Here is a 12,904-nt window from a genome sequence, read left to right on the forward strand (position 1 = left end):
TTAGGGTTTGGGGGAATGCCTACTGTTTCTGCTGCCTTCTTTTACCATTCAAGGTAAGTTTCTGAGCCCTGTGGCAAGGAAAGAGAGAGGTGATAGCAGTCATTTCATGAGTACGCTAAAGTTTGCGCATCATCCATACATTAAATTACATCTGACTGCAACACTGGGAGGGGAGGCAGCTAGTGGCCTGCAAGTTGCTCCTTTCTCTTATTATTTTCATATTCTCCTATTATTATAAGATCAGATTCCATTATTGATTTAAAAAGTAAGCCTCGGTGAAGGCAATCCAGCTTTTCAGTTTATAAAGTACAGGGGGAAATTGCACACCTAAAGGTTGTAATGTAAACATAAGAATTTTGTTGAATATCTAATGGTATCCATGGCCAGTAAAATATGATCCAAATTGAATCAGCTACAATTGATTTAATTTGCAATGAAGAGGCAATATCAATAGCATGAGCCTCAGAAGGGTGGGGAGATGAAACCATCAAGTTATTCAAGACAGTGGCCTGGCTCAGATATAATAACAATCATGGTTTGTTGGTACAAGCACAAACTTCAGATTCACACACACACACACACACACACACACACACACAGTCTCTTTTGCACATGGCAGGAAGTTTCCACTTTTTGATAAGCTGCAGTTTCCTAAGGAAGTTGTGGTTCTTGCCAATGAACACGTGCAAGCTTTTTTAAAACAAATTAAAAAAACCTGATTTAATGAGGTGCTGTGATGAAGCAACAGCCTATAGTAGGAGTACCCTGTGTGGTACTACCAGATGTTCTGAACAACTCCCAAAGCTCCAGTCACCATGGTTCATGGCCAGGGATGATGGGGTGTAGTTTGAAACATGTGGAGGTCTCTACAATGGCTACCATGGGGCTATAGATTCTGATAAAATCTTCCTAGCACTGGCCCCCGTAGCCAAACGTCCAACTGTGTTTTTGAAGGGTCCTTGTAGGGGCAGAGAAAAGATGGTGAAAAGTTATCTTCTGCTTACTTGCACAGAATCCAGTGTGCCTTTTTAGTGCATAGAAGCCATGAAATCCAGTTACAATTGGATGACAAGTTCCGCCTGCTTCTTGTGTGCAAAATTGTGCTTCAGCTGCAATAGCAGTTAGTAAGTGGACCACCACCCTTTTAGAGCACTAGTGTGCTAGCCCATGGAACCTATTTTCAAGCAAACACATTTATCATCGCATACGACCCGCAAAGATGCATGCAAACCAAATACCCAAATCTACAGTATGCACTGCTCTGGGTTTGCTGGTTTCCATGTCTTTATTTCTGCTAAGCGCAAACAGCACTTTAGCTGCGCTCAGAAGGTATATTTCTTGCATATTTGTGAACTGCACTTTGTGTCTCTTAGTTACAGAGTGCATAAGCCCATGCCACCAGAAAGCCACTTCACACACTCTTACTCTTTTTTCCAAGACAGAAGTTAACAATAGTGTTATAAAAGCACATTCAGTAAAAACTTAATGCACAAAGGACAGATACCTTTGTCTTGTCCACATGTAGGATGTGATAACTCAGGGCAGAAAGGAAGCTTTTGATGGCCATGTGCACTTTGCATTAAACATGCTTTTCCTGACCTGAATATTTCGTTTACAGCACAATCCTATACACATCTACATAGAAGTAGGCCCCACTGATTTTAATGATACTTGCTTCCCAGTGAGTAATATAGGATCGCAGTCTTAGTATCATAAAAGTAGCATTGAACGTTACATATTTTAAAGCTACAGGTATTGTTGTTACGTGCATCTCTAAAGGGGAACAAACCCTAAAGTGCCGATTGAAAATAGTCCCATATCTGATGTATATTATAGCTTGCCGTAATATATTATTCAGTTTCTCACCGATAATTAACAGAGCACAAGAGACATAATAAACCGGGAATAATAGACAAGTGACTTCAGAGACTACTTGAACCATGTCAATTCCTATGTTATTTCTAAGCAACTAAATGTCAATATCTTACTATCAGATTATAATTTGTAGAAATAAAACCATGTATCTCCATGGAAATGAGGGCATATACCTAGGGATGATTTTTCACTGTAAGATTCTATCAAGGCTCCTACTTTGGATGGTTAGAGTCTGAAGATCCCGAGAATTAACAATCGTCTACAAGACATGATAGGACTAAATGCAACTTCTCCCACAACTATGATGTAGAAAACTGAATTTACCACAGGTCTCTCCTTAACACAACTTCTAGAGGTACAGGTGTCCTCAATAAAAGTTAGAAGGGTCCTGTTCCCCTTACAGAAAGCCCAATATGTTCCTAAGGAAAAACCACCAATTACGCTAAAGATGAAAGAAAATAGTTACTAACTAATATAAAACGCACCATATACATTGATGTTCCACTGAGATAAACCAGGCTTGTGACCACTGATATGCGGATTATTGGTTATAAGCAAGACCAACTGACTTATATTTTCAAGGCATTTGCTTTGCTAAACTGACCCACTAGTTCATTTTTCACAAATCCTAAATTTCTCAAAGTGGCGCTCTCTCATTTTTATTTTCCGTTAACAGCTGCATGAAGCAAGCTAGCTGACTTTTTTGAAACAAACGCGAAGGCATGTATTTATAAAAATACCCAGTTTAGCGAAAATCTCACTTCAAAGCCTGTTTTCATACAATTTTCAAAAGCTAGCTTCAACCGTTAGTGTTAATAAATGGAATAGCCCCGTGTGCAAGGCCACCAAATTCATTAGGCTCACATGTGTCTAGCCACATGTTAATAGATATTAGCTAATTAGACTGCTTATCACTTCACAATTCTTATTTATCCTCTTTGGGGTAAAATGTTTTCTTACATTTAGCAATGAAACAGGATGGAAAATAACAGAAGCCTTGGTGGAACTGTCTGGGAGTCTTCTGACAGCTCTCAGTAAGATGTTAAAGCGATCAACACCTGACATCTGTTAGCAAGGAGGCATTCTGAGGTAAAGGGCTCCCAAATCTGAAGAAATCAGGTGCTTAAACCAGTTTAACTTTTTCATGAGGTGATAGCCTCTGTGACATTATAATCTTTCCTCCTGATGTGACGCAAGGATTTAAGTAGAAGAAAACAACTACTGGGCCCCTCCTTTCACAGCAGGAGACAAGAGACTTCTTTTTTTAGGCACGAACATTAACAGATTATATACTCCAGTGAAAATAAAATAGGCATATAAATGAAACACCACTTCTGTTGCCAAAAGGATAAAATAATTACATCTTTCGAGGCTGTCTGCAGGTGGAAAAACAGAATAGAAAGGACACAATATACTCTTGCCAGCTCACTGCTTATTAACATTCAGCCAGTAAACAAACTGACCATAAATCTGAGGAGAAAAACAACTAATTAAATTATATATCCATGATGCTAGAAAGTGATTGGGTGCATTTGATGCTTCTACTTAGCATTTGCTTTCTTAAAGAGGAAAAATAACACTAAAATATATGCAGCTGAACATGTAGCCAATCTAAACAGTAAAACAATAGGCAAGACAAATTAAAATAATGATTGCTTGAAAAAAATAATGTTGATGATTACTATAGATGCTATTAATATGAGACAATTTACTGTTTACGGCCTGACTAGATCACATATGAACTGAATTATAAAGATCTGCTACACTTTGCATAATCATTCCAATTACCTTTACATTTTGTCTCTTGCATTTGGTATTCCTTGACATTTGTTATGCCTTCAACATTCATATCTGTGTGGCCTGGCAGGATCACTGAGCTAGTCCATGCTCTCGAAGCATGCAGGAATTGTGTAGGCTGGTGTCCGATTCTCAGCATATTGTTACATTCACAGTGCCTTTTCTTACACAAATGCCTGTCTGTTATGTCTAGGATATTCCATTTATGTTTTCTGCCAGGAAAGTGCATCAGCCCATCCCAGGATGGAAGGCCATGTTCTGGAGGCTTGACAAACACTGGTTGACAAGCGGTTGGCATTGCCAAGATCTTGTTTAGCTGTGGAGTTCTGGAAAGCAAATGTTCCCCCACTTCTCTCGATCGGGTGGAATTCACATGCATCGCCCCCTGAATGCACCGGTAGAAGAGCGCAGAGGTTTTCCAGCAATGCACTTTCAGCCACCATGGTCAGTTTCCATTTGGTGCGGTTAGACACATCGGTTTCCCTTCTACGAAATCCAGCAAAGGCAGTTAGGTTTAATTGTGCACAGGTAGAGCCAACGGATGCAACTTTCGCCAGCGCCACGTCTAGAACATGGGCCCTGGGCAAGTTACCATCAATTTATTGCCTTGCTCCTATGATCATTTGAGGACTTGTGGGTCGAAGCTGGTCATGAACAATTTTCAGATGCTTAAAACACAAAACATCAAGGATTCAGCCTTGTTTGACTTTGTTCTTATTGTAGGCTGACCTGAGGGACACTCTGTTACCTAAGGCCAACATTCTTATGTGGGCACGCTTAGCAGTTCCGGTCCTGCTACTATTGCCTCTCTCTGCTCGGCTTTGTGGCCGCAAGATGGAATCAGGTGCCACTCCTACCTTGAGGGTTTTAACCCTGCTGGCCTTATGCACGTAGCAGGCAGCAGCAATGTAGAGCATCTCGCAGAGTTTCGACTTGCTAAAGTGTATTCAGCTACACGCTGCCAGAGGCAGTGGAATGTTGTAACCCAACAGCAATGTATGTATGAAAAAAAATTACATGAAAGATACCCCGTGTAAAGGTCGAGCTTTCAATGGAGATAATATTAGTAATGGTTTCCTTCAGAGAAGTCCCAGGCACTTTCCAGTCATGAAAATTTGATGCAGATGGTTTTATTAGCCACGGCTGATGTTTCTGTAAAATGCCATTTTTAAAAAGGCTTATGAGGATGGGCATATATTTGCAAGAAACTAATTTGAATCTATTATGCACTCTGTTTTGAACAATTGCAATAATTTCACTTGAGTGAAATTTTCCTCCTCATACAGTATATGTAAAACGGTAATGGTGAGCAATACAGTTAACTATAAAGCAGAATGCACAAGTTGCAATTGTGGTATGGAAAACTATGAGCCATTCTCCCATATTTGTCTTCCTCTCATGTTTAGTAGCCACACATTTTAAATCTATAATTTTCTAGCTGCAAGCCAAGGAAAAATATTAGCAACTGCAACCTTCTTCTAATTTGATGTTGTCAATAATATAAAGGCTGCGAAAGTGCCTAAGGAAAGTGTCTGACTAGACTAAGAATAATTTGCAGTGAACTTTAAGTAGAACTTCCTGTGACTGTAATGGAATTTGCTTTGTAAAAAAATGACACCTTAAAGGTGTTTGTCATAAATGTGTTTCTATGTTCATTAGCAATAAGGAAACTGTATTTTTGTTCAACAGCTATTTTAAGACTGCACTTTCCTGTGACCTTCCTTTGCACATATTTTAATTGTGTACACCATAAAGTAAAATAAAAAAGTAAAATAAATATACCAGATAAGCCCATATCATTTTGGTTGAGTTGAAGGAGTGGACTTGATCTTAATCTAGTGGCCTTCCATGCACAAAAGCCAGTTTCAGTTGCTTTAGATATCAGGCCAAAGAATGAAGATCTATAGTAGATTCCCACTTCGGGACTGGTCGGTGGGCCTCAAACCTGAAACTGAACATGTTGAACATGACTTAATTTCACAGTCTGTGGCATTATGCCACCACTATGCTAGCAAAAAGGGACGCGGGTGGTGCTGTGGGTTAAACCACAGAGCCTAGGACTTGCTGATCAGAAGGTCGGCGGTTCAAATCCCTGCGATGGGGTGAGCTCCCGTTGCTCGGTTCCTGCTCCTGCCAACCTAGCAGTTCGAAAGCACATCAAAGTGCAAGTAGATAAATAGGTACCTCTCTGGTGGGAAGGTAAACAGCATTTCCGTGCGCTGCTCTGGTTCACCAGAAGTGACCCGGAAGCTGTCTGCGGACAAACGCCGGCTCCCTCGGCCAATAAAGCGAGATGAGCACCACAACCCCTGAGTCGGCCATGACTGGACCTAATGGTCAGGGGTCCCTTTACCTTTTATGCTAGCAAAATATGGGGTACACCAGTACAATAGCAAGAATGTGGTAGTATACTAGCAAAAACCGGTGCTGCTACAGACTACCTTAGTGGGGCTGAGACAGGATAGGGTGGTGATGTCAGGAATGCATGTCTTCACAACTCAGCCTCGCCACTCTGGCTGCTATTGTACAAGTGGCTTCTGCAGCTAAACTGATGCAAGTCACTGAGTGCACCTTTAAAGCTGAATACCTCTTTAGGAGCCACGGACCTTTCCCCCTCAAAAAAGAACATAATGTTGTGTTCCGGTCTGATGCTACAGAAAGTGGCAGATGAGGCAAGGCAGGACAAGGCTGGAAGCGAGGCAAGACTGGAGGCAAGGCAGGATGAGGCCTGAGGTAAGGCTAGGCCAGAAGCTGAAGGACCATGGATAGCTCCAAGTGAGCAACTTGTTCCGGCAAGGAGCAGATTGAGGCCTTTGAAGCATCTGCCTCAAGAGTTCACCCCTAAGGAAAATTTCAGAGCCAGAAAGGGCCAACCCTTTGACCTGAAGATGGGACACTTTTTGTCTGTTCCAGAGCCTAGCATGCTCATGCTGGACTAGTGAAGTGCAGTGGGAGGTATCTGGCTCCTCAAGAGAAGGGACCTGTGAGGACCTAGGTTCTGGCCTTGGTGGTCTGGGGCTTGCTCTGGGTGTGACTTTCTGCCAGTGTCAGTCGGAGTGGTCCCCTGATCTCCAGTGGCCAGCTCAAAGCCCTGAACTGGGTTTGGCTCCTCAGCTGGTGCCTCTGCAGCCTCTAACTCTTGTGTCTGGGTTGCTTCTGGATTCAGGTGGCAAAACACGTACTTTTCAAATGAATGGCAGTAACAAACCAAGCACAGCAAGGGTTGTCTCTGTTGGAAGCAGCATCTCAGTCCCACAAAAGGTGTGATATGGTATCAGAGAAATGGGAAGGCACAAAAAGTGCTACAACTAAAATCTGAAGTGATTTATTGGGGAGAAGACCTTGGCTGACCATGGATTCATTTATGTAAGCACAAATCAGTGCACCTGACGCATAGTTAACATGGGATTTTTGTGATGGCTATGTTTGACTGCAGGACAGACTCACAGAGGTTCAGGAGCAACCAGTACAAACCTGCAGTTGCTGAATTCCTGACACTCAAGTTGCTACACTTGGTGGTATACTGGTATACTGTTGGCACCCTCAAAAAAGACAAATACATTTGAAATTTACAGGGATAGTAAACCAAGTATAGGCATGCTATCAGGTTTGGGTACATTTGCAAATGGAAAAAGAGAAAAAATGTGCTTATTCACAAGATTTGAACCTGAAAGGTTTATAGGTCCTGTTTCCAATCAACTTCAATACAACTTCAGATGAAAGCTGTAGAGAAGCTAGAAAGGTTTTATTTTCAAGAGGTTTATATCTAAGTCTCCCGAGTTTTTAAAGGTTGTTAGTCATGACTTTTGCTGCTGTCAGATTTGTAATTTGTTTAAACATGGATGTTGTAAGAAATCATCAAGACATACACGCTTTGAATTTTGCAAAATTTCCTATTTCACTAAGACAATAATACACTGTTGTCATATAGAAAAAAAATTATTAGCATGAGGATTTTTTTGTGGGGGAAGGTTGTAGTGTCTTTTGTACTACACAAAACCTTTCTGCAGTCCAATGTGATGAACTGCTTGATTTCCAGAATAATCACTGTTCATACAGCAAATGCATATATTATGTTTGTTGGTGTCTCCCCTCCCACGCAAGATTCATTAGTTAAAACAATTAACAATGAAGTTCCAAGGGAAACAAAATTGCACATACCGTATATTATTCTAAGTGGGTCTAGAGACCAAAAAATATGTAGTGAATGTTTGCACTAGTCTCATGCCTACAACAATGTACACATGAGCATATTCCTTTGTATGCTGAGAATTAGCCCCCATCACCCTGTGCAGATGGAGAAATCCTTGTGGCCATTGGTTACAATCACTGCCCACACATGAATGGGTTCACTCCCCTCCTCAGTTTGGGCACATTGGTACACTTAGGCAGCTCAATGTGCCTTTTATGGGAAATGAGAGGTCTATGCATGCCCTTCCCCCTTCACTCAGTTAATAGGGCATAGACTTTCCATTTCCCACAAGAGCCCGTTGTGGTATTTGTAGGTGTACTTGTGCTTGCACACTGAGTGGGAAAGGGAAGCCAATGGGGACTCCCAGTTCACAGGTGCAGTCACCATGTGGGGAAGGACCACATCTCATGTGGCATCTGAGCCCGTTTTCACATGTGAACACTGAGCATCTTTCTCTTTAGTCTCCACCTCTCTCTCTTTTTCTTTTTTGATTGTGAGTCTTTTCAGTGAATACCGTTAAACGTTTATTTGAATGCTATTGCTTGCACTGATTCTCTAAGAGAAGCTAAACTACAAATTCATATTACTATGGCACTACTGAGATTTTTGCCTCTTTTAAAAAAAACTAATAAAAATGGGGACAGTGAAAACAGCTGTTTTCCTTAGTTTGGGTGGCATCATCTATTGCTTGTATCAGAGATAGGCTGTGCATCAACTGGGTACCTCTGTGGAACAAAGAAAGAGGGCTCTAAAATATCTTCCTTACCCCCCAATAAAAGATATATAGGAAAGCTATAACAACATGAAAGAAAATATGAAAAATGTGATTCTGAAATCCCAAAACTTAAGAGCTATCCTGTTCCAGAAGTTAACAGAAGAGATGTGGATGTGGTTGTTTTTGTTTTTTGTTTGTAGCTTCAGGAGGGAGGGCACCCTGTGCACAGCTGTTAAATCTAACTTATATGCCTTCTACATCCCACCAAAGATGAGATGGGCAGTGACTGGGAGAGCAAGGCAGCAGATGCCTCAGATAGCAAAAATGCCTCGCGGGTGAGTTACTACTCCCATAGAATTTCAGCCCCATCTGTTTGTTTTGCCAGTTCCGGGAAAGGAAACACTTACTGATTGCTAGGCAACAAGCCATCTCTGTCCTCAGCATAAACTATTTGAGGAAAAAACAGTGCACAGAAAAGGGTTTGCATGGTCCTTTCCATTACCTTCTCAATTATTAGGGAGCAATATTTCACATTTTCAACAGGATCAAGTGGATCATTTTTCTTCCTAGGCTTCTTCCTCTATAGGAATAAGGCTCTAAGAATGGGTACAATATCAGTCTTGAGAAATTGTTCAGTGATCATAATGAAACTTTTGGCTGAACCAAAGAAGCCTACATACAGTAAATGTAACCTGAAGCAATGAATACCACAGAAGATGTAAACAGAGGTCTAAAAATAATTTCTTATGAGCTCTGAATATCTATGCACTGAGTAATCTGGGAGGTCCAGTGGTAACCAATTTCACCCTCTTGCATCAAAATGAACCTCACACTTTTCTTTTGAGATCAGATCAATAGCTAAAATAAGAGTGGGCAGCAGATTGTTTCACAATGTTCCCAACACCACTAGTAAAAAATGCAGGTAGAGAACTATCAAAAAGTTCCCTGCAGGAGCTTATTTCCCCAGACAATATAAAGTCATTAATTACACTCTGTGGTAATTTAAAATATCACTTTTCTGAAAGTGCAAAGTATTCAGTTAGTCTCAGAGCCTCGCAGTATAATCTGTTATATTGCCTCCGATTGATAAATTACACATTTATGGTAATATTTCTGATTAGAAACATTGATACCAAAACACCTAAGTCATAAATGCTTGGTGCAGTTAACAGACAATACACAAGGTTTATATAAAAGCTGCCCTCAAAGCATACTGTTCTTTCATGAGTAATTTGCCCTGAATATTAACAATGCAGATATATAATAGCCTTCAGTTCAACAGAAAAGCCACTACAGCTTTACAGTGAATGGAATCAAAACGAGATCACCAACACACAGACCAGCAACTACACACACACACACACACACACACACACACACACACACACAAAGTGTGAAGCATAAATAAGAGTCTAGGCATACAAATAAGGATGGAAAATACAAAAAGAATGCTGCAGTTTTATAGAAACTAGTCTCTTCTTTATAGAAACGGTCTTTTGTCCTATACATTATTCAACTGGCAAAGTATAATCCTCTAAGATGTTATTGTTTTAACTTGCCCAGAAATAAAGGATGAAGGAACAAAGACAAAGTTCAGAACATGCAGAGTGTTCGCCCATTTCTGAATGGCAAGTTGGGCAATCACACATCCAAGCATTCTCGCTGCAGTTAAAAAAAAATCTTCTCTGACTGCTAAACAGGAGCACCCGATGAATTCAAAATTCTGCAGATGCACAAATTAGATCTCTCCTCCATATCAATGGCCTTCTAGGAACCGTGCGACTGAGGTGAGTGATTATTTTGCAGAGATCCTCGGACACAGAGTCTTGCTTACGATCTACAGAAAGCGATAAGGGGTGTTTACTTCCCCCTTTTTAACGCTCTAAAATATGCATGCATCTGAGGGCAAGGAAGTGGGTTGGCATCAGTGAGAAAGATCAACCAAGGCAAATGCAATCAGGCTTACGGCAATAGGTGCACCCAGGTCAGTCCTGGAAGCTAAATGTCCATGGGCCAAACCAAGCAATGCTAAACTAATGTTAACTTGTAGCAAAAATGCACATTTATGTTTTAAAGAAAGGAAGAAGCTCAAGCAAATTATCTTTCCTCAACATGGGTCCAATGCTACTGCCATACGAAGAATAAATTGCACAGTGGCAGGTAATTAAAACAGGAACCTATATAGTTTTTAAAAATACATATATATCACTATAGAAGTGCCATAAATATATAGTCCTGCATTCTGACATGTCAGTGTTAGGAGAACTGATGGGTAGGCACAAGAGATAGGGTCTTTTTGGTGGCGGTTCGAAAGCTTTGCAATGCTCTCCTTGTTTAGATAGACGCAGGGCACACTCAGTTCATACAGGGTCACAGTGAAGCCAATATATTTTTTGTGAAACTAGGCAAAACTTGCCTGCTTTCCCCTTATTTTGCCGAGTTCTGTTGCTTTAAGCACTTTTTATCCAGTATACCTGAAAGAGCATCTCCACCCCCATCGTTCAGCCCGGACACTGAGGTCCAGCTCCGAGGGCCTTCTGGCAGTTTCCTCATTGTGAGAAGTGAGGTTACAGGGAACTAGGCAGAGGGCCTTCTCGGTAGTGGCACCCGCCCTGTGTAATGCCCTCCCATCAGATGTGAAGGAAATAATCAAGTATCTGACTTTTAGAGGACATCTGAAGGCAGCCCAGATTAGGGAAGTTTTTAATATTAGGGAAGTTTTTAATATTTGATGTTTTATCGTGTTTTTAATATTATGTTGGGAGCTGCCCAGAGTGGCTGTGGAAACCCAGCCTGATGGGTGGGGTATAAATAATAAATTATCATCATCATCATCATCATCATCCAAGTCTGGTTCACCTCCAATATCAGACCTTGGTGACATAAACTGCCTAAAGAAACAGATTGCAGCAAAGGAAAGCGAGATAAAGTAGACTTCTCTCCTTAGCCCTTTTTGTGTAAATACGACCACCAACCCCACTTTATATATGAACTGGCAATTGGCCAGTAAAGGGTAAAGGGACCCCTGACCATTAGGTCCAGTCGTGGCCGACTCTGGGGTTGCGGCGCTCATCTCGCTTTATTGGCTGAGGGAGCCGGCGTACAACTTCCGGATCATGTGGCCAGCATGACTAAGCCGTTTCTGAGCAGCACACAAAATGCCGTTTACCTTCCTGCCAGACCTATTTATCTACTTGCACTTTGACGTGCTTTCGAACTGCTAGGTTGGCAGGAGCAGGGACCGAGCAATGGGAGCTCACCCAATCAGGAGGATTCGAACCGCCGACCTTCTGATCGGCAAGTCCTAGGCTCTGTGGTTTAACCCACAGCGCCACCCGCGTCCTTCCAAATAACTAGAGCAGATGGAAACCTTTATCCACTCACTTCCTTCTCTACCTTTCCTAGGAGCAAGAAGAACCTTCCATAATTGAGCCTCACCCCTTTCTTCCCAGGACATGCCCTGCTTCTTCCCTTCCGAAGTACATCACGAAAAGTCAGGATTACTTGCCTGCCTCTACCCTGATTCACCAGCAATGGTGATCTTTCTTCTCCTTCCTCCCATGTGCATACAGTCTATAGGTGCTTTTACAGACATTCATATCAATCTGGTGATTTCTGGCATGGTTGCCAGAACTACGTTACACCCCATTAACAACCGTAGCAGATATGGCTCACAAGAGTATCATCGCCTCTCAAATGGATAGGGAAACTGCATCAGTGGCGATGTGCAGAATGCAATGCTCAGATGCCTTGCAATGCACACAAAACCTCAGAACAAGCATGGATTACTACATAATGTGTAATATGAAGGAATACTCTGCGTATACCAGTGATTCCTAAGGTGGGTGGTATCATCCTCTTGGTACTAAGTGCTAAGTGGCATGGAGTATTCTAATTAGAAGGTCAGAGGAGCAATAAAGGCATACCTCCAGAAAGGTTCACTGTTCACTTTAAGCACGCTACTCCCATATATAAATTAATGTTCTGGAACCTTCTAACTGTTTCTGTCAGAATGATTCCATAACACGGAGGTTTTCAGACTTCGAAAAGATGATATCACTGGATGAAGTTCATCAATTTTGTTGTATTAGTTCAGCTAAATAGTTTTAATTGGATTTTGAATAATTGTGCAATTAATTGTTCCTGTCTTGAATTATAACTGTGTTATTAGACTCCTTAGTTGGTTGTGCAAACCACTATTCTGAATAATGCTTTTTATGGAGTAGAGGGGCACTGGGGGATGAGTTTATGGAACCGAGGGGGTGGTCGGTGGTTCCCAAATGTTTGGGAAGCACTGGTGTGCATAGTGTCACTGAACAGGTGAA

General features: G+C 41.4%; 1 protein-coding gene across 3 annotated transcripts in view; it reads right to left on the minus strand.

Annotated features, from left to right (window-relative positions):
• Positions 1–12,904, minus strand: part of THRB (thyroid hormone receptor beta) — a 175,889-nt gene that overhangs the window by 40,167 nt on the left and 122,818 nt on the right. The window lies entirely within an intron of this gene.

Source organism: Podarcis erhardii (genome assembly GCF_964252035.2).
Source record: "Podarcis erhardii genome assembly, chromosome: 12".
Classification (NCBI taxonomy): Eukaryota; Metazoa; Chordata; class Lepidosauria; order Squamata; family Lacertidae; genus Podarcis; species Podarcis erhardii.